At 38.9% G+C, this 23,512-nt stretch overlaps 1 long non-coding RNA gene across 1 annotated transcript in view; it reads left to right on the forward strand.

Moving 5' to 3' along the window:
• The window catches only part of LOC102999809 (uncharacterized), a 465,504-nt gene that overhangs the window by 232,163 nt on the left and 209,829 nt on the right, over positions 1-23,512 (forward strand). Inside the window, exon 5 of the long non-coding RNA XR_009005227.1 lies at positions 21,351-21,469. This is a non-coding gene — a long non-coding RNA (uncharacterized LOC102999809). The remainder of the gene's footprint in view (positions 1-21,350; positions 21,470-23,512) is intronic.

Raw genomic sequence — 23,512 nt, forward strand, 5'->3', positions numbered from 1 at the left:
CTGCTTTTAAGTCCAGTGACCTTCTGCAGCATCTAATCTGATTTTAAGTTCATCCAGTGAATTTTTAATTTCAGTTATTGCATTTTTCAGTGCAAGAAATTCCATTTGATTGTTTTAACAGTTTCAATTTCTCTTCTCATTTTGTTCATCCTTTAAATCCTTGAATGTATTTATAAAACTGTTGAAGACCTTGTCTACTGATCCCATTACCTCAGTAATTTCTGGGCCTATTTCTATTGATTGGTTTTTCTTATAGTTATGGGTCATATTTCCCTGCTTCTTTGCATATCTAGTAATTTTTAAATCAGATGCTGGACATTTTGAATGTTTAATTGTTGACACTCTGGATTTTATTGTCTTCCTTTAAAGAGTATTGAGTTTGTTTTGGTCAGAAATCTACTTACTTGGGAATCGGCTGGATCTTTTCAATGTTTGTTTTTAAGCTTAGTTTGGGCTGGTCTAGAGCATCTTTTACTGTCCAGTGAGGTTAGGCCTTATCCTATGCCATGGCCTTTCTCTGATCTCTACTGAATATTCAGAGTGTGCATTGCAGTCTCTTCACTCTGATTGGCTGGAACTTGAATGTAGTCCAGTTCTGTGCAAGCTCCAATAGTTGTTGACTTTATAGTTCCCTGATAGTTATCTTGTAACCTTGTAAAGTGTCACTAGGCATGGACAACTTTATAGTACACCAAAGTCTCAAGGATAGCCCTGTGCAGTTTTCTCGAGCTCGTGCTATGTGTACTCCCTTCTCTCCATTATTCTGTCCTGCTACTCCAAACACCTCAACTTCTTCAAATCTTCTCTGACTAGGATTCAGCTTCTTGCCTCTGTCTCTGCCATCGCCAGAAAGCCTAGGTCATCACAGGACTTACCTTTTTCTTGTTTTCCTTCCCTTAGAGACACTGCCTTATTTTGCCTACTGTCCAATGTCTGAAAACATTATTTTATGTATTTTGTTTAGCTTTCTAGTTGTGTACAGCAGGAGAACTAGTCCTGCATCAGTTGATCCATGATGGCCAAAGGTGGGGCTTCATATTCCCAAAATACAATTAATCAGAATTTTTTTTAAAGTGAAGGAATTTTCTTCTAGAAAATATAATTTCTAAATCAGTTTTTAATGTTGCATATGCAAACACTTTTTCATTTTTAAATGAACTATTCTTTTGAATAACTTATTTCTGTGTAATTTTTAGAAGTGATGACTTGATCCATTGATAAAATTGGTGCATATTAAATTTTACTGGTCGTAGCCTCTGCAATCTACCATACTAATTAGCTCTGGCAAAGTTACCAATGACATAATTATGGGCAAAGACAGTGTTATCATTCAGTCCTCATCTTATTTAATTTTGAAATTGTTTTTTCCCTTCCCTTCTGAATCATGACTCTCTTCTCGTAGTCCTCTTTCCTATTTAAAAAATCTTTCTTTCCTAATTTCTCTTCTTCTAATAATGGTTTAAGTGTTTGTGTTCTCCAGGGCTCTGCTATTGGGACCTTTTCATCCAGTGAGGCTCTCTGGGCAAGCTCATAACTCTCTGGGTTTCAATAGTCACCTATGCTGATGACTCTCAAATCTGACAAACAAATCTTTTTATCCATCTTAGGCTTCTCCTTCCTGAGCTTAAGACTTATGAATCTCAACTATCTGCCTCTGAGATGTGTTTCACAACATGTCCCAAACTGACCTCATCATCTTCCACAAACCTACTTTTCCTCCTGCAGTCCTCATTTTAGAAATTCACCGAGCTGTTCAAGCCAAAAAGCCGAGTCACCCTAGACTTGTATCTTTCTTTCAATTCTGATATTTAATCATCCCTAAGTCTTGTGAATTATATCTTCTTAAATTACTACTTTTCTAGTCTTAATTCAGGCCTGTCTCATCTTTGACTATGGCTATGGTCTCCTAATATATATTTGTCTGTAGTTTCACACCCTCTCATGACACCCTTCACACTGTGGCTATTGTGAATATCTAAGGAAATTCAATAATATGTGATACTCACCCACCCAAATTATATCATTTTTCCCATTTACCTACCGAAAAGGGACAAAAATCCAAGTTCCAGAGTATGGCATAGAAAGCCATCTACATTCTGTTTCCCCATATACATCAACTGTGACCCTCTTCTTATGCTGGGAAGTAACCAAGATAATCACCATATGAAGCAGGTTGCTTCATCTCCTCATTCATTTGATAATCTCTGTCTGAAATTTTCTCAACATTCCTTTAATTTTCCTCTTACCTACTCCCACCCCCAAGACACATTCATAGTGCTGGACACAGGAGGCAGTCAGGTGAATAACTAAGTGAGTAAATAGTAGAGTAGAATTACCATGAATACTCAGAATAGTATTGAAAACTAAAACTTTTATGTTTACTTACAAATGAACATAAACATCCTAACATTCTTAAATTCTGTTAGAATTTTCATAGTATTTCCATTTCCATAGTTCTAATTTGGCCTAATAAAAAAATTTTGACAATTCAAATAAACTTAGAATATTTTCACCTATAATAATATATTATTCTGTTTTATTTAGTTGGTTTTAGACCAGAAAAGGCAATGGGATGAGAATCTTTTATCATATACTGCTCCCTACAATGTATACATATAATATATATGTATATATACACAAATTACCATTTCTAATAAACACTTTGCCATCACTGGCTTATTTACAGTTCTTAGGATCATTCTGGAGCACTTACTTTCTATTATTTTGGAATTAAAGAAATGCAGTATCTGTACTGATAGGATGAGTTCTTGGTTACAGTAGTCTAATTGGTATTATATAACTATTTTAAACACTTCGGCAGGGAATTTGTTCAGAGGAAATGGAAGAGCACGTAAAACATAATACCTTTCTCTTCCCCATCTTTCTTTTTCTTCATTTATTTATAGATATACTTTTCACTTTCTCAGAAATGCTTTTAGAATAAATACCCAGCACTCGTTGACATTAAGTTTAAGACCTTCATTACAGAAGCTGTAACATATGTTGGAAAGAAAAGCTTGTTTAAATAATGAAATATATGTGTGTGTGTATATATCTGTATACATATATATATATATATATATATATATATATATAAAATTAAAGGCTTCCCTCTTGTTGATCCACAGCTTAAGCATAAAGGAAAATCTAAAAGGGGAAAATAGAGAGAGATGTGTAGGGGGCCCATAATATCAAGGAATATTAGTATTCATGATCAGAAAGCAGGTAAATGGAAACTAACTGCAAATAGACAGGTCAACTGCTTAGTCAGTGCTTGCTAGGAACATTTTGGCTATTCTAAGATCCAATGTGAAAAGAAATGTACTCTCACGGGTCGGTTTGAGCCGTCTGGAGATCTGGAGGATCACGGATGTGCCCTCAGCACCCTGGTCAATTATGATTAACGCTGGTTCTATAAATACAGAGGGAGACAGAGAATAATGGTGAGAGAGAAAAGAGCAACCGGAAGACACTCACCTCCAGTTAGTTACATAAGAAAGATATTTGACTGAGCATTTGGTTCCAGTCTGCAGTTGTGTAAAGGAAAGGAAAAGAAACTAAGAGATTCTGGCATGTAGATCATCCCATCACATTAGCTGAACTATAAATTTAATATGGAAAAGATGATTGTTCTAAGCTATGACACTCATTAATATGGGTTGCAGGAAGGAATTGGTAAAACAGTGAGAGGGACTTTTAGGGAAAGGACAATGAACTTGGACAGGAGGAGGGGAAAGAGAACAGAGCATCAGCCCTCTTTCGTTTAAACTGTGTTGAGTTTTCAAAAGCACACACACAACAACAGCAGGGACATTTCTAAAATGAACAAAAAGACAACTTCTTATGATAGACTGGCTTACCCATTGATGAGCTATAAAATTCTATATGAAAAATGAATAAAACTCATGATACTAAATCAGATTCTTTGCAGCAGTGTTTTGTTTCTCAGACAGGCCTTCCTTTTACCAATTACCAGATTCTTCCAGGTGGGATAATATTTTCAAAACACTCATTTCAAGAAAAAGAAAATATAAAATACAAAAATACAAAAGTAAGGCTGTAACCTTGGTAAGAGTCACCTTGACAAGAACACATCTCCTACCATGCGTGACCCTCTCCTTGCTTTATCTTTCAAACCAGACTCACTGTTCAGATATCTCAGTGGAATATAAACTGTAGCACAAAAAATAACTGTAACACTAACTTGTTAATCACCCATCCAATAAAATTTCATAACAGTTATGGTAGTTGCAAATCCTCTGCTTCTGGAAGGGGATGAGAAGAGCAAAATAAAGAGACCACAAAACTAGAAAAATATGATACAATCCTTGAGTCATATGGACATTCATAACTATGGTTAGTGAAGAGAACAAAGACTATTATAACTTTGTAGTATTAGAAGTAATTCTCATTAATTGAATCTATGTAGTAAGCAACTGAACCACATGCTTTGCATTCTATCCTTTAACGTAGGTAGGTATTGTTATGTATGCTTTATGGATGAAGTAACAGGTTCAGAGAAGCAACATGGCCAAGGGATCTTGGCCAATAAATTCTCTAACTGGGATTCAATTTCAGCCAATTCCAGCCTTGAGTTCTTGCCTTTATACAAGATTACTTCCTCTCTGAATCTTGTAGATTGTTTACAATAAGCAAGTAGATTATATTAAATAAACCTAAATATGATTATAAAATCAAAAATAAAATTTTAAGGTCTAATAGCAAAACTAATACTTTATATTAATATTTCATTTTACTGTTCCTAAAGCATTTTCAAAAAATTAATATTTTATATTAATATACCATTTTACTGTTTCTGCAACATTTTCACAAACCCTAGATTATTTGATCTTTATAATATCCCAATGATATGGGCAAAGCCATTGTTTTCTGTACGGATGAAGTAGCTGTGACTTAGAGAGATGAGTGATTTCTTTATGGTTCCAAAACTTGCAAACTGAGATTTGGATGCAGGCCTTAAGATTCCCATTCCCAGGTGCCTTCTCATTCTTCTGGTGTCCTGGGTAGTATAGTGCAGGCTACTGGTATAGATTCACCTACAGATGAGTTTTACTATGAATTCCCCAAAAGAGCACCACTAAGGTGTTTGGAGTCTAAAGGGCCCATTCATTATGCTTGGTCCATGTTTTCATTAGAGTTTAAACAACCCAATATCATTCAAATTTCAGCCTACATAGCAAGATAAGTGATAGTGACTTTATTAATAATTATTACTAATTGCTGACATCTGGAAAGTGTCACCTGCTAAGCATGAATGCTTTATCTCCAATAAACAGAGTCACTCAAGAGTAAAACAACAGTTACTCTAATATTTCTGAACATCTTCAGTATCATTTAGTGCATCCTTGTTCTGAAGGAGGTTTCTCCAACATAAGTAAATGATTATTATCTCAATAAGGGGGTAAGTTCTACTTTAGCTGGTAAAAGCCAACCACTTGGCATATTGCAGGTACTTGGTAGTAAATAGATGAATAAATTAATGAATAGATGATGATAGTAGCCAGATCCATTGAAATCACTTCCTATACTATCTTTAGGAATTTTAATATTTTCTGATGAACTAATTTTCTCTATTTTTGATCTAATCAGGACATCAACGATGCTGTTAGTATATGTGTACATGCAGACTATGTCAGTGAAGCAAATGAGAGATGTAAATATTCATATTTTGTGAGAATATTGGTTACATGTAAAATTGTATGTGATATAAAATAACTACCAAAACATATAATGACCTAAAAAACTTGAGAATGTGTTCATCTAGAAATTTCTTTACTTGAAGTGTAAAGAATAATGAAGAAGCATAGAAACATTTGCTTGTGTCAACATTTACAAAGTGGTGTCACATCTTTCTTGTCCCAGCATTTCTAAGAAATAAGAACACATTATCCCAATAACATTGACCAAGAGAAGTGAAGTGGGCTGCGGAGGGGATAGTCATGGGAGACATGCTTGAACAGGTTGTTCAAGTGATTCTGATGTGTTCCTCTTCCCTGACTCCGCTCACGAATAATTACTTGTCAATATTTCACTGTACTTAAAATTACAGATATACTAATGGAAAATTTTGCCTTATTAACGTCTGTCCTGTGATAATCCATTACAATTTCATAACAAAGATGTTAGTTAATCATCATGCATTTTGAAATATTTGCATACAGTACTATATGTGCTGAAATTCCACTTGTGTCTTTATTAGTTGGAAATTAAAACCCACCTGGAAATGAATCCCAGTCATTTCACTTACAACTGTATGATCTTGAGGAAGAAACTGAACCTCCCTGATTCTCAGTTTCTAGTAAAATGGGGATAGTTCCATATCTTACATGCTTCTTAACATTCAATGAGAAAACAGGTAGAGTTTCTGGTATGATAACTGACATATAGTACTTGCTCAATAAAATGCTCAATAAGTACTTGCTCTTTCCTACATCTTGGTCAGTTGCCCAGAGTTAATTTTAGTAACCCTTACCTAGTGGGCAGTTTCAGTTGTTACATTTCTACATTCTTTTAAAACTTGGGCCTGGGCTGGGGGTTCCTGAATGGAGCTGGGCCACAGCTCCAATACTCTAATGGGAACAAGAGCTTCCAGGGAACAACATATTCACTTGGGCACAGAGAGTCTCAAGGTGACCATTGTCAAGGACAAGATCAGAGAGGTCAATGCTCCTAGGCCAAGGCTAGGTCTGCCCTGTCCTCTCTTGTTGCCATCTTTTCCATATTTTCCTAATCTTGGCCTTTATTATTCTTTATCTTCTCACATATTCTGTCTGAAAACAAGCAAAATCTCAATCCAAGACATTTTTCTTCTATTAGTCATTTTTTTGCATCATGAAACACATGGTGTTTTGACCATTTCCACGTTAATCAGCTGTTGCTGTTCAACCACTTGGGATATGAGAATGCACTTGTGAAGGACTGAATTAGCCTTGCATTTAGTGGGGGAAGCATAAGGAATTTAATTCCTTTCCTAACCCAGAAGAAGGAAACACATGTCGGGATCAACTTTTCAGAATTTTGTTCAATATCCTTGCTCTGGGTCAAACATTACTTTTTAAATGGAATTCATTTCTTGGTTCTTCTCTGGAAGAACTCCTCAATCTTCAAACAACAGATCATTGGAAAATTACTCCTATTGTGTCAACTTGGCTTTCTCTTTAACCTCAAAATTCAGCTTTTGTGCTTGTTTATCCAGTTTTGTATTTCTTCTTTTCCCTTCCCCAAAAGAAGTGGCATGGTCTGATGGATGTCCAACTTAAGGCACAAGGGCAGAAAAAATGGATTCTAGTTCAGTTGGTTGTTGGGATGTGGAGGAGTTACTGATTTGCTCACTTTTTTCATCTGTATAGTGGAGATAGTAATTCTAATATAATTTCGTCCTTTAAACTTCCAGTCTGGACACTTTCACTCTGGATACTCCTTGTGGATGGTGCTTGGAACACTCCAGGTTCATGGTGATTGGCCTTCAGATACTGCCCGCAGTGCCTCCTAGTGACAGCCCTAGGGACCGGGAGGGATTGTGGCTGCTTCCTCCTGGCTCTTTATCCAGTGAGAGCTCTGGGACTAATCTGACGACCATCCTTGTAAACAGTATAGGTTTATGGCTAGACCGTTGGCTCTGGATCACTTCAAAAGATAAAGTAGGCATTTAGTTGTTTGGATGATATTGAGATTTGGCATTCTACAGTACAGAAAATAAAATTCTCATTTCTAGTATTTTCATTATAGAGTAGTAATAACCACCTCAAGATTGTTCTAGGTGTTTAACTGATTAAGAAAACAACCATTTATAAGCTGTTAATAAAAAACTTAAACCCATTTAGCCAACTTTTAATTCTCTGTATCTTAAAATGACCTCGTTTTTAGGACTTTGATTTGAATCTTACTCCTTCGTGATGAAAAAGTCCTCATCTTCATTTTGCTTTGTAAGGAATTTCTCTACCCTTTTCTATGCTTATCGCCATATCACTTTTAAAATCAGCTTATCAGAGTAACGGAGACCGTGACCTTTCCAGTTGAAACCAAACATCTTTTCATCAACGGGAGGTTTGGCTTTCAGCATGAAATTACCTAAGGTGATTTATTTACTAATTTTAACATCTTAAAATAGACTCACCCCGACCCACCAAACTGACAAGTTCCTGGATAATAAAGAAAAAGCTCATTTCAGAATAGAAACAACAACTGCAAATCTGAGCTGAATTTGCTTGCAGAATTTCGATTGGTTCACATCAGTTCACTCACTTTACAGTAAATTCCAAGTCCATGGTCAGAAAATAGGTGAGTCTCAGTCAGATAGAAGAGAACCTTAATAAAGCAGGAGCCCACAGCCCTGGCATTCTACCTAGCAGTGCAATGAAAACTCAGGCACTAATAAACTGGATTTGGAATTGTCTTTCTGGGAATATCTGTATGTTGCAGAAGGCTTGTTCTTTCTGCAGAATCTTCTGTGCTTTCCTGTGAGACGGCTGTAGAAAAGCAGGACTTGCTGTGCTCTTGTACTTTAATCACTTGTGCAGCAACACAGGGCAATATTATTGTATCATACAGCCAGCTGACAAGAAGAGATTAAACTTTATTCAACAGCTATACATTAAAGCTCCAAATCAGTCCACGGAACTAGGGTGACCTCCAATGAACCTTTGCTGGATGACTCAGAAGCAAGATGCGGCCAGGTTGTGGCCAAGATGGATTTTGAGAAAAGGCAAATTTTGAATTTTCTGCCTCACTGAATTCAGTAGAGGCTGCTGACCCAGAGCTACTCCACACAAAAAGAAAAATTAGCAGAGAGTCTCTGAAAGCAAGGTTACTAAAAGGACTCAAAGAAAATTTATTTTAAATAAAAAGAATGACTGCTCATCATGTTTTAAAATCCCAGTGGTCACCAAAGGTCTCCCCTCAATACCCCATCTTTGTTGAGCACTTACTGTATGCCACTGCAACAGAAATGGAAACCCAATGCAAAAGGGCAGCCTTGAAGTCTCTTTTGTCCTTTGTTCTTCCACGTGGCAGATCCAATGTTTGTAGTTTCAGTTCAAGTCTGCCAATTTGCATTAGCACATCATCCGCCTGGTTACCAAGAAAATGTGCCTGAAGAAAAAAATCAGAGTGTGTTCATGGTCATTAGGCTTGAAGCAAGAACATGAATCAGCAGTTTTGAACTGCACAGCTGGGGAAGAAACAGGCCTGGGAGCCAGCAGAGCTCGCAGGGAAACTCTCCACTGCCTGGCGAGCTTTGCCGCATCCCCCGTGCATTGCATCCGCCCCTGGCTACCAAAGCGGGTGGGGAGACAAAGGACACAGAAGCTCCTCTTCCCATGCATCTGCATTTTCCTAGTCCTTTAACAAGGACCAACTGTAAGGGCAAAACATACATTTGACAGGAGTATTTATATATGAATCTTTGTTTTTGAAAGAAATAGAAAAAAAGGTGAAAATTAATTTATTCTGATTTGCTTTGGACATTTGATATCATTGATATATGAAAGCAGTACTAGTGTGGCTGATTTATGCCATGCACAATAAATGTACGAGAGCTGCAAAAATGATTTTAAACTCCTGTAATGCTGGCAATAATATAGATAATGGACAGTCTGCTTTTTTGTCTCACAAAACAACCTTTAAATCTTCATTTCTTAGCTGGAAACATGAAGGCACAGGCAGGTCAAGTGACTTTTAGATCTAAAGTGAAGAAAGCTGCTTGATGGTAAGCTAGGTCTTGAACCCAGACCTCCAGATTTTTTAGAGCTTTCTTGCTCCACCGCAGCTAACAAGGTTATCAGTCAAAAACTCTCTCTACCCCTGTCAGCACTTTGGGCTAAGACTTTGGGCTAAAGCGTTGCATTTCATGGGGAGTCTGTGATCAGGGGCAAAGGATCAGTTGACCCCATGATCAATCATGAACCCCTTGGAGAACTTCATTGCACAGACTGTTTTCTAAGGAGTCAGAAAATTGAGAGCAGTTGCCTCCAGGACTACCATCTAAAGGAGAGAAGAGGATCAGAGCCGAAACGGGGTGATGTTTAGGAGGTGGGCATGGGTGGCACGTGGATGCAGGACCCCTGAGTATTCACGGGAGGGGTGGCAGGGGAGGGAAGTGAGCAATGCTTAGGCCACACCCCACTTTCTTTGCAGTTGTGCCCCGGCCATCCTTCTCTCCCTGGTCTGTGTGGGGTGTCATCTTTCTGTGGCTCACCCAGGTGATACTCTAATGCCCACAACTCTGTGCCGATGGGATTATTTTGATGGCTCTATACAAAGAATGTTTCTATTAATGATATACTGTTGATTAGCTGAATGCATTGAGTATAAACTTCTTTCTGCATTGGGGCCCCTTAGAGCAGTGGGAGTTTTTATTTATTTTTCAAGTCAGGTGGCCATATTTTGGGTCTCTTCTCAGGATGAGCACAAACCACTTGTGTGTACCTCTAACAAACTGTACATTGAAAACTGCCTTCAATACATTTATTTTTTATTTTAGAAAAAATATTAATATTTTTGTATACTTCAATAGAATTATCAGACTATCCACTTATGGTAGAACAGTCCTCTTGGGAAACCAGACCTCATATGGGTAAAGAAAGAAATAAAATACTGTGACGATAAATCATATACACATTTATGTTGGCTCTAGCAGCAAAGCAACTTTATAAAATGTGGTTATAAATTATTGAAAATTTTCTTGAAGATGCAAAAGTATAGATAAAAGTCATCTAGAGGGGGAAAAATTGCCATGAATTGTGTGCATTTCTTAAATGATTCATAAATTAGAAGTTAAAACAAGTATTTATTTAGCTGCTTGTTTGTTTATAAAATGTTTTTGTCAAAAATAATTTAATAAGAATGGTAACTGCTTTTACCCAAATTCAATTTAAAATTTAAAGACTAGGGTACCACAATGTAGGATTCATCATCCTAAATGTTAGAGACTTGGGGGCCAATCATTATAGCACCATTTAATCAAAACTTACTTCTAAGCACACGTGTATGCTTGGCCAGCTGTGAAGTCAGACTGTGCTGTTGCTGCTTCTCATCCGTTAGGACTCTTCTCTCTCAGGGCGCTGCAACTAAGAAAGTATGGACATATCTACCAGTTTCCAATGGGGTCTGTATGGATCCCAAGCTAGAGCAAGGTCTACTTGAATGTAAAGTCATGTGACTTGAGCAATAGGTAGGTGTCTACTTGGGAATGTTTGGTGTCCTCATCCATAAAGTATAAGTAATATCAAACTTGTGAATGCCAGCATGGGTGTGAAAGCCCTTTATAAAGGTAGAATGCTGTGCAAATGTCAGCAGTCTTTTCGAACTAGAGGATAGAGTTCATCATGGTGTTGGTGGATTGCTCTGCTCTGATGGAAATACCATAGAACTTCCATCAGAGATGGAATGAGAGATTTCAACATGAAGGTTGGTTTAAACACATTCAGTGAGTGTGCATGATCTTCACATACGTATCTATGAAACTATAGGAAAGTTATTTCATTTATGTAGCGGTGAATGAAAAAAAAAATCAGAAAATCTGGGGTACTGCTCACTTTCTTCCACAAATTAGCTGTGTAATCTTCTGTAAGTCACTTAACCTTTCTAGGCCTTGTGTTTCTTATTTATGAAACATAAGATTTGGATTGGAGTACAGTGCAGTTTTTAAAACCAGGAAGCTAAAGGAAATGTGATGAGATGACCTAAAACTCAAAAGATAGCTCATTTAATATAGTTTAGGGCCTGATAATAATCAGGAGAAAACAGTTCAGTCAGCTTTAATTTCTCAAAAAATCATGGTTTCCAACAAAAGAATATGACTCCTCCAGAGAGAAAAAAGCAGAAGAAGGACATAGCACCCTGCTATGCAGTCCATAGGGAGGACATACATTTTACCTAAGGAGACACATGTTTTATTCAAATGGCCCCTTTTACAACCAGAAACATTTACCCTTGTGAAGATGATGAGAATAAGGTGATCTAGAATTTATCTTTGAGAAAGAGCTTAGCACTTGAAATGGAACGGAATGCCCAGCCAGGAAACGTTGGATAGAATTTAAATGTTAAAAAATAAAGTGTGATTTAAGTGTCAAGAGCCTTATGGCTCTTCTTCCTCCCAAATCTGTTGCCTGAATTCAGCATCTCCCCTTCGAAGTCGCCTGGCTTTCAGCTGTAGCTGAGCATGTGGGAAAACTCAGAGACTGGAAGCAGTAGGAGGGAGCCCGTCAACCCACAGGGACCTGGAAATGTGGGAAGAGCAGTCATTAACAATCCAGTCATGAGACAGACTTAGAGACGAGGACTTCAAGCTGAAAGGCGCTCTGGGAGTATCATCTTGTACAGTAGAGGTGGCTGGCTGTCCACACAGAACTCCATGACCATCTTTGTCTTCATTCCCTGGATAACTGGGAAAATTCAATATTCTATTCTGTGCTGGTCAAATTTTTGTTTTTGATTTTGGTTTTTCAGGAGGAATAATAAAGTGTAGGAAAGAAAAAGTTGTAAATCATTTAGGAAGAAGGAAGATGCGCTAGAAATAGTCATTGGGGAAAGAATATCATATGATATGTTTATAAGAAGGTAAATTTTGTTGCAAGGGAAATGAGGAACAAATCGATATGGGGTAAAGGAGGTGCCAAATCATAGGAAAGAGGAGAGACAGAAACATTTTTTGGACTTGTCGAAACAACTCATGATTGTATTCTCTGTGCCAGGGTCTTAAGAGTCTGTACATTTATTTATGTTTGCTTCTCAGGCCACTGTAACGATTTAGTTTCAGCATTCACCTCCCCCTGCAGACAGACATCGCTTTATTTCTAAAATACCTTGCGCAGGGCCAAAAAATGTTTATTCTGTTTCCTAGGATGTAGGCTGGTGACAGAAAGTAGACCCTGGAGAACGGAAGCACTTGGTTTCAAATAAAATATCTGCATTAAATATTCACCTTTCCTGAAGCTTTATGCAAGTACAGTACCAAAGGAATTGGCACATTGGCAAGGGCTCAGGCTCGTTATGAACAAATCTCCACATTGACCCCATTAACGGCCTAATACATTAACATCTCGCCAGACCCAGGAAGGGTGGCAGGAGCACACAGTTTCTTGGGGGCACTGCTGTTGCCTCTCTGGTTAGAGCATGATGCCAGTCAGACCTGGGCTCTGGCTTGGTGTGAATTGATGTCGGTTAGGTTCGTACAGCTAATTCTCTGTAGCACCAGTCAAATGCAAGAGAAATGTGAGCACTCGAGATGAGCTAAGTGCCGACACTAGGAGCTCAGGACATTTGCTATTGCTTGGGTGGGTGGTAGGTGTGTTTACTTCCCCTCCGGTATCTGGGCAAGTGCCCAGGTCCAGGCCTCTGGCTAAGCAGAGGGAGTCAGAGAGAAATTACCAAAGGGTTGACTCCAGCAAATGATCTTTGCTAGCAGCTATTTGATCATCACAAACATAGAGAGGATGTGGAAGAGCCAAGTTCATTTTGCAACTGGAGTTCTTTGGGTGTTCAGTCTCTTTGTAATATACTGTTAATGTGATTAAAATTGAGGGATTTAGACCTAAACGGTTGTTGGGATAAATTAGAGACATCAAAACTGGCAGAGTTTAGGTTTTGCAGAACTCCATTCTGTCAGCTCTCCCTGAAATTTAATCACTCTAATATCAAGCTATTTTTCTTCACGATGTGAAATTTGGCAGTGAGCAAAATCAACAAGGTCACAGCTTTGAAGAGGAATTCGTTGCATTTTGGCAGAAGAATGATGGCGATTCTAATGCCTAAGAATGCTTCTTTCAAAGGACCTAAGAGAAAGCAGCTATTAATTATTTAGATTACTGCAGGGGGGATGGAAGAAGTTCGTGTGTGTAAATATGCGTGTGTGTGTGTGTGTGTGTGCATGCACGTAAGTACACGTACACGGAAACTGAAGCCAATTTGGTGAAATTGATTTTTTATGCAATCTGCTGTCTTTAAACCCTTTTCCATTGGCCTTTCAAAAAGAAGAAGCAGCAAAAATGCAAATAGAAAAATACCCTTAAACATACATGTGACAGAGAAAACGTGCAAAGAATGAGAATGGGAGAGATGCTTTTGTATATCAACGCACACATGTGTGTGTGCACAACGACATTTTGGTTGCCCACACAGCAAGTGGAAAGCAACTTGGTGGGGTCGAGTTAGCCAAGTCTTGATGGTCTGACATGTCTCAAGCATTACTGGGTGTCTTAGAACCAAATACTTGAAGAAGGCAAATTCAAAGGTTTCTTTGAATAGTATTTATACCTCAGACTTCTAGATTTTTTTCTTGGTTTGTCTCTATATCCTCAGACTCCTTAAATCTACTGCGGAAGGGCTGGAAAATAGATAATTGGCTTATTGGCTTATGAATTAATAAGAGTTTCTAGGCTATTTCCCAAAGGACGCTTCACCTCTTCCTCCAAACACACACAGACACACAGGCACACACACAAAGACACACACAGACACACACATGCACTCAGAATTATCTGCTGTTCTATATATGTGTGCTGTGTGTCTACCAGATTAGAAATGGCATTTATTTTCAGGGTATTTTAAAGATTTCCCTGCAGGTTATCCAAACAGTAGCTTTGGAAAAAAACCCTCCTAAATGACCACATTCAAACTGTCTTTTGAATGATGTCCTTGCTAACCAGGAAAATAAGCTCACTCCAGTATGCCTGGGGCAGTACTAAAAAAGAATCAGGCAGTGGCCTTAATGAAAATCCAGTTTTAGGAATGGGAGAAACTTAATATACTGTGTCTTTTCTCTGAGGTCATGGCTCTATCCTCGAGGAGGTTATAGCAGATAATATTTAAGGGTGGAAAGCATCCCATGTAAAATATGCACTGGGAAGACAGCTTTAATTTACACTACTCCTGCATGTGCAAGGGAAGAAATTGAAGCCTTTAGTTCCTATGATGTGTCAATTTCAGGCTTTTTACATGATCAGGCAAAAGGCAGAGTGGGCTATGGGTCTGCGGACCAAGTTCTTTCCATTTTAGACCTTGATTCTGTCTCGTTTGTGACCTTAGACAACTCACCTCCCCTATTCAGGATTCTTATCTGTAAAATTAGGATGAACATATTGATCTCCATACCATTGTGGTTGAAAAGCATGAAGAAGATGCTTAGATTTCAAAGTATTTTGAAATTAACAAAGCGCTTTACAAATATAAGCCATGATGTTAGGGATTTACACAGAGGAAAACTAATGCATGTAAACAGAAAGGGCAGAACTTCTTCCTAGTGGGGAAGAGGCTCCTGAAAAGGCAGAAGGGACTGGCTGCATTATTTAAGGCAGGTGGCATGAGACAGTGGTATACGTGCCTTTTCCATCTCTGTCTCCCAAGTGGCCACTTGGTTTGAGTGCCCACAAGGTCAAGTTGAGTTGAATTTCCAGTGTGCCGATGTGTGTTGATGTCATTGTTGTTGAGAAACTTGTATTTCCCCCAGAGATGATTTGATACGCTTTTCTATAGATTCTGAATTCCTGATCTTTTCCCCCTCTTAGTGCTAATGTAATGAAAACAGAATTATTTCATAACAATCCAAAGCCCTAGTTAATTCTCCAGCTGACTGTAATTGTGAGTCTCTGACCTCAAAATCCACAGTGAAGTCTGTCGCTGGTGGAGCATTCTAACGAGAGCACAGGACTGCAATGGTTAGTGGGAGAACTTCAAGTAAAAAGAATCTTATTTTAATTCATACTGGAACTTACCAACAAAGGAAAAGACAGTTCCTCTTGGGCCTCAGATGCTAACAGAAGCAAGGTTCTTCCTGTGGGGAAGGGAACCTCGATGTTTTTTTCTAAAAAGTGACCAGCTTTTCAAATTACCAGGCTGCTCAGTCCCCTTACAACCTAGATAGTAGTCTCTCTATAAATAGCTTATCTCATTACATTCCTGTTTATTCTCTGTCTAGATGGTATTGTGCTTCATCCTTGCCTGCTGTTCGTAGATTCCTAGGCTCAAAGCCAGCTTTGCATTTTCATCCTTTGGCATAAGCAGAGCACAGAGTGGAAAAAAAGAGGACAAAGGCAGTGATTCCCTCTCTATACCCACAAACAAGTGCCCTGTCCCAGTGGCCCCAAGGGGCCAAAATAAATGACACTTTTGTCAAGAATGTGAATGATCTAGGTAAATTACAAAACGTTAGATAAATACACACATATATGCATATGTGAATAAACATGTGCGTGTATGTATATATACACATATTCATGCATATATGTGCATATGTACACACACATATATACATACCTATTCTGTAAGAATATGTCCAAAACTGTAAATAAAAGGTAAGGAAGACAATCAGTGCCATCTCGTGGAGAGCCCTACCACTACATTTTCCAAATTATCTCTACAACAAACATTTTTGAAATGCCAAGCCAATATTGCTTGGAGTAAAGATTTTCTTCCTACCTTTCCAAGTTGTTCATCCAAATCATAATGTGTCCACTACATACACAGTGTCATGGTCCAATGTGCCAGGATACACCTTAGGGAATGCACCGTGTTCATGGAGATGGGTGCTGTGGTGAATCAGTAGAGATGCATTCCCTACTGACCCCAGCTCAGGCAAACGTCTCAAAAGTTATGGCAATCAGTGACAAAGCTGATAGCGGACTCCAGGACTCACAGTGTTTTATACGCGACACCGTCCCGTGACCAGTTTTTGCTGCAGCCACCGTTTTGCACAATGTAATCCAATCACATTGTTCACAGTCTGCCCACGTTCAAAGCTCAATTGATCAAGCCTTTCACTTTCTCTCAGTTAACTGGCATCACAACCTCGTAGCCTAGCTACATGCATACTTCTATAAGCAGTATTAATGCACTACTGGATCAGTTGCCTGAGATACATACATATACGCAATGCCTGCTCCTACTCGTTGTATCTCGATACGCACAAGAAGGTGAACTGACTTCTTCCTGGTGCAAACATGACCAAGGACATAGGTTCTCATTCCCGGGAGTGTGAGAGTCCATGGTAAAATGGGGTTTCTGCCAAACATTACATGAGCATGATTAACTAATAGCCACTCATCACTCAGCAGGAGAAGGAAGTGTTTTTGTAGCTATTACACAAGCAGGGAATGCAGAAGGGTAGCTGCATCAGAGCTTTTGGCAATGAGTGAAAAAAGGGCACTAATAGTAAGACTAGCTTACAGGTACCCTTTCGTTCACTCATTCAACAAATATTATAAAGTGCTATGTGTGTTGCCTGCACTACAGATAATGCAAGCGTTCAAACCAGGCAAGAACTGACAAATCTCCCTACCTTCAAAGGGCTTCCATTCTAGTCAGGATTGTAGACAATAAGTAAGTGAAACATTCTGTTTGTTAGAGGAGGATAAGAACTAAGGAGATAAATAAAGCAGAGATGAGGAGAGAGAACGCTGAGGGGGGAAGTGTTACAATTTTACAGAAGGTGGCCAGGGAAGGCCTCATGAGAACATGACACTTCTGTTGAAACTTGGAGAAAAGAGAGCAAGGTTTGCAAATATGTGCAGCAAAAAGCAAAGAGCCAGAGACAGGCTGGCAGGCCAAGAAATAGATTTCCAAGCACCAAGAAATAGATTTCCAAGTGCTAGGTTAGGTTCTTTTTCCACAACACTGAGAGAAATCCCGTTTGACAGTGAAAAATACAGCACACCGGGAGATTGCCCAATGTGCCAAAGCCGGTAATTGGTGGATTTAGGTGGGAACCCAGCCTAGCCCTGGGCTAGATATTTTTACCCACTAAACCCAGTAGCTGATCAGATGGGTCTCTTTTGGAGGTTAGGGAGGAGGAGCTGTGGCAGGCTCAGAAAGAAAGAATGTTATTAGGGACAGAGCCTAGAAATACCTAAGGATTTTTTTTTTTTAATTTTGTAAAAAATAATTGGTACTTTCCCTACAGACTATATTCTTGTCATAAGTCCGAGGAATAAAATATTAATATGTGACCTCATCTGATATTCCACATTTTCGTATTTAAATTAGACCTTATAAATAAAATCGAATATTATAACAGCACATGGACCCGTAACTTCAGTTACCAATCCGGTGACGCTCCACCTGGGTTCTTGCAGAGTTCTTGAACGGGAGGAATGAGGAAAATAAAGTAACTGTGTGCCTACCAGAGTACAGAGGAATTGACCTTTGTCCAGCCATATCAGATGGTTTGAGTATTAGCTTGATGGCCAATGTATAGAGAAAACACATCTCAGCCCAACAGCGCATGCTCAGAGCAGAGATGCTACAGAGTATCACGTGGGCTGAGTACGCCCCTCTCCCGGCACACAGCTCACGCCACCAGCTATTGGCATCGGGGACAGGCAGCACAGCCACCACACCAGCACTGCCTACAGCCTGTCCTGTCTCCTAGGAGGGGTTTCTTTCGCCCACGGCTGGAGCAATCCGACCAGGGTAGTGTTGAAGTAGACTGCTCGCCTGGTGTTGCTGCAGCCCCCTATGGACGGCCCGTTACACTGCTCTTGTTTTCCTGCCCCAGGCGGACCCCAGATCAGCTTGCCCACAGTGAGTGGGACGAAGCAAATCGGAGCTGCTTCAACACAGATGAGGTCATTTTTTTCTCATTATGAGTCTCATCACTCTTTAGAAAGCACTTGAAGATCACTGGTTTCACTACCCTGAGAGTGTCACCAGGCTGGTCATCAAGGGGACCTGGGAACTCCTCTGCTGACCAAGTTCCAACCCAAATCCTCACGGGTGAGAATCAATTCTAGTCTGAAGTCTTTCTGAGATTTGATAACCTTTTTGATTCCCCATTTCGATATTTAACAACAATAATAGAAAAGTGTTTGGAACATTTTATACCCCTCTTGCTGTCCTTTAAAGTTTTTTTTCCCTCCTGTTTTCAAAAGAATAGTTACAATTTCTGAAGTTAATTCACTGACTGCTTGAAAACCATTCAGTTGTCCTGAAGAATCTGGTTTCACCTCACAGTAAGATCTAGAAATCACATTTTATACTTTCTGTTCTAAAAAGTGATAGATGTTAAATATGTCCTGTTCTGTCTTGGCCTCTTTCTTTGACTTTTTTTTTTTTTTTTTTTGGTTCTCTTATCTCATTGACTCCCTTCTATCTCATAGGAAGAAACCCTCATTATTTAAAGAATCAGTACTGATTTAAAGGTATATACACAATTTTAGCATGGGAGATTCTGCCATAAGCATGGTTATACCAAATGGTGTGTATGGAGAAGGGAAACAATTTTGGGGGGCAGGGGTGGCCATATAAGGAACTGACTTGGGTAACCCGGGAGGGAAGGGAAGTGAGCTGCCTCAGGGGTGGGACCTCCACAAAGGCTATTGTTGGCCCCAAGCCCCAAACTGAAGGGGCTTCTTTTCCCTCCTCTTCTGGTTGTCCTGTCTTCCTGCCCCCTCCCTGGGTCCTGCTTGCCTTAGGGTCTTTCTTTTCTTTCTCTCTCCAAATTTTCAGATACGAGAGAGTACTAACAAGAGCTACCTTTACTTGAGCATGTGTGACAGTTAAACACTTCCTGTTGTTAATCCTTTTAAAAATCCAGCTTTTTGCATATAAAACAAGAAGTGCAAAGAGATTAAGAGATTTGTCCAGTGCCACACAACTGCTAAGGGGTAGAGGTGGGAATTAAACCCCAACTGGGCAGACTCTGAGCGCATCCTTCTTACATACTGTGCGACCACTTTGTGCCTGGGTGATGACTTGTTCCAGAATCACTTGCATTTTGACTGTGATCATATTCAAAAGGTGAAGGGATGAGTTCCAAAGTTGAACTTCCAGACACTTGGAGACGTTGGAGAGGATGGGAGTAAAATAGCAGGGGGTCATCTTTTCTTCTTTTACGGGGTCTTCTCAGCATCTGTCCCCTATGCAGCGTATTGCCCTGTGCGTGTCAGTTCAACCAGCATTTATGGAGCACATCTGTCAAGCTCTGTGCGAGGCTCTGGACATGATAATGTGACTGTTAAGAACCACACTTCCCTTCTCCCTTCCTTAATAACCTGTCCTTTCCTGGAAAGTTCAACTTGTGGAGCAATGTCTCCAGGATCTATTCTTTTTTATTCTTATTAAAAATAATTCTCATCCCACCTTAGCAGAATCCCATGAAATCAGTTACTAGGGATGTTTAAATTTTTCATTCCCGTGCCCAATATTGACTGAATTTTTCAAATTTAGATTTGATCTGTTTGTCATTTGGAGAACAGTAAGCATCTGAAAGATGGTATTTAGTATGCCTGGTATTAAGCTTATACTGAAGTAAAGGACATGAAAGAGTCTAAAATTTGTCACCAAATGAAACCAATAGAAGCCTGCAAAGTGTCAAAAGATACTCAGCATATCTTTAAATTGGCAAAACTAGTCCTTTTTCCATGGACACTGATTCAGTGACTGAAGGCAATTTTCTTGTCTTTTAACTTCTTAATTATTTTTAATTCAAATGAGACATGCCTAGTTTCTTTACCTGCTCCCCCTATGATTTTTGGATACCTTTTCTGTAGCTCTCCCAGGATGTGGTTTACTTGTACATTATCTTTCTTAACATGTGGTGTTCAGAGTTAAAGATGGTATCTCAGTGGGGGCCCATAAGACAAGAGTTCATGATCATCTAGTTGATCTGGAAACCACTTTTTGTCTTAGCTTAGATGGTGTCCACTTGTTTAGCAGTTTTCTCAAGGAATTGGTTTATATTGAGCTATCCCACTCAGAGCTTTTTCCCCCAAATTTCTTTAAAACTTTTTCTTTATCCTTAAAATTAAAATCAATTAAATTAAATTTAAAAGACACACATTTAAAAATTCTCAAAGGGAGAAATTTCTGTTTACACTGATAGTATTTTATCTTGTTAATATCAAACATATTTTCTCAGCTTTTAAAAAAAATTTTAATTGCAGTATAGTTGATTTACAACGGTGTGTTAGTTTCAGGTGCACAGCAAAGTGATTCAGATATATATATATATATATATATATATACTCTTTTTCAGATTCTTTTCCATTATAGGTTATTACAAGATGTTGAATATAGTTCCCTGTGCTATACAGTAGGTCCTTGTTGTTTATCTATTTTATATATAGTAGTGTGTATCTGTTAATCCAATACTCCTAATTTATCCTTCTCCCTCTTCCTCTTTGGTAACCATAAGATTGTTTTCTATGTCTGTGAGTCTGTTTCTGTTTTGTAAATAAGTTCATTTGTATCACTTTTTTAGATTCCACAAGTAAGTGATATATATTTGTCTTTCTCTGTCTGACTTACTTCGGTTAATATATTTTCTCAGCTTTTTGAGGTGTTTTTTTTTTTTTTTAAGATCTTTAAAATTTACTCAGTTGAAATTTGTTTTTTAACAGATTTGGTGGCAGTGGTGGGATCCAAAGGAAACTTCTGAGGGCTTTGAGGACAAGAAACACAAGCACTGATACCCTCAAATCCTCTGAGTTCTCTTTCTCGCCACTTCCAAAGGCCATGGGTAAGTTCCTCCTGGTTCTGAGCTCCATTCTCTTTGTGTCAAACTTCTGATTTAATTGGCTTTCCAGTCCGGAGCAGGTCAGCTTGAGCTAGCAGATGGTTCCACCCAGAACCCAAGCCTCTAGCCCTTGGTTTCGTCCACTGTTCTTTATTTGATTGGAATCCCAGTCCATAGTCCCCTTTGTTGGTGGTCTTCTGGTTCAGTCTTGAGGTGTTTTTTAATCTTGGTGATAGTGGGGAAGGTTCTGGAACTGATGAAACAAAATTAGTCATGGGATGAAAATGGTTGAAGTTAAGTGACAGGTACTTAGTGGCTTATTCTACCATCTTGTATTTTTTGCATATGCATGAAATTTTCCAAAATAAAAATTAAAAAATTACCCATATATTATATTTTTGTTTATACCTAGCCTTAACCATCTCATCTAACAATACAGCAAAAACTTTGTCCAAAGTTTTGCTGAAATCAAAATACACTTTGTCAAAAACATCCCTCTCAGTTAATTGGCAAATTTTCAGAATTCCTCCAAAATTGGAATTAAGCATTAAAAACTTAAATGACAAAGAAACTTTAAAAAATTATTAAAAATCTCTGTTAGTTTGGTTTCCAATCTTGGCCATAACTTTGTCACATATAACAGTATTCCCTTGTTACTTTATCACTGCCATAGCATCAAAGTTGTACATTCATGTATATTTTGGGACCTTAGTTATTAGCTAGGCTGAGTCCATGGATAAGACAGCTCATCCATACATGAAGAGAGGTAAAGGTCACTGGGTGCAGAGACATCAATGGGAATAAGAAGGAATCATATTTACCAGAATTCCTCTAGGGGAAAGGAGTTGCAAGAATTACTTTGATAAGACTCTGGGGATGAGAATGAAGACTTCCGGACCAGAGCCTCCCATCAAGCCTCTTAGATAGCCTCAATCACCAGAGGGCAGACAACAGAAGCAAGAAAAACTACAATCCTGCAGCCTGTGGACCAAAAACCACAGTTACAGAAAGACAGAGAAGATGAAAAGGCAGAGGGCTATGTACCAGATGAAGGAACAAGAAAAAACCCCAGAGAATAAAGACTTCCAAGACTCATGCTCAGGTTACAATAAAAAAATCTCAAACCTGATTCTGAGGATGGTGGGTCAGGTAAGGGGCAAGGAGACGTTTGCGGAGTGTTAAGCTCATCTGGGACGAGGACTGAATGACTCAGGTCAGCTCAGCACAGCTGGAGCACCCCTGCTACTCAGCCTCGCCCCACAGAACATATAACTTCTCTCCTTAATACATACTGAACAAATATTTTTAAATCATCGGTCTGAAGGGACAGCAAATTATTAAGTCAGCCCTGGGTCTCAGAATTTAATCTGCAAAAATTAAAATTATAAACAGATTACTAGAAAGTAAAGGAACACTTTACTGACACTTTTCTAAAGATCTAACTCTCAGGATGATTTCATCTAATTTTGCTTCAGGAATTGTAAATGTTCCACATTCAAAGACTTAGGAGAGGAAAACACACAACTGAAAAGAAGTGAAATGCCGAAGAAAACGGACTGAGTCATAGCTCAGGACCCCCGGCCACCCCCAGGGCAAAGAGAGAGTTGTCCAGAAGGACTTTACCAAACTGGGCTGGCCAAAGGGCCAGAGTAGCTACAAGGACCGTTTTCACCCTTTTCCCTGAGCACTGTAGACACAATTGCTCCAGATGTAGAGAACATCAAATTCAGTTAACTAGCTCCAGGTTAAGAGAATGGCAGATACAGTCATGAGAATGGTTAGTAATGTTTAATGAACCTTTTGGGGGGGTATCTTCCAGAAGGCAGAAATGTGAAAGACGTGGCCTTGAGAGACCTCCACATCTCTCTCATCAGGCTGTGAAAATTAGTCTCCTCTTGTTAAATAGGAAAGGTTAGCGTTTAATAGTTAATGAAGGCCAGATAATCCGAGCAGATAAGAGCCGAGTCTGCACAGACTGCATTTGGGACAATCCCAAATCCTCTTATCTCTTCTCAGAAAGTCTGCTGTTTGTAAGATATTGCTGTA

The sequence above is a fragment of the Balaenoptera acutorostrata genome, chromosome 14 (genome assembly GCF_949987535.1).
Source record: "Balaenoptera acutorostrata chromosome 14, mBalAcu1.1, whole genome shotgun sequence".
NCBI lineage: Eukaryota > Metazoa > Chordata > Mammalia > Artiodactyla > Balaenopteridae > Balaenoptera > Balaenoptera acutorostrata.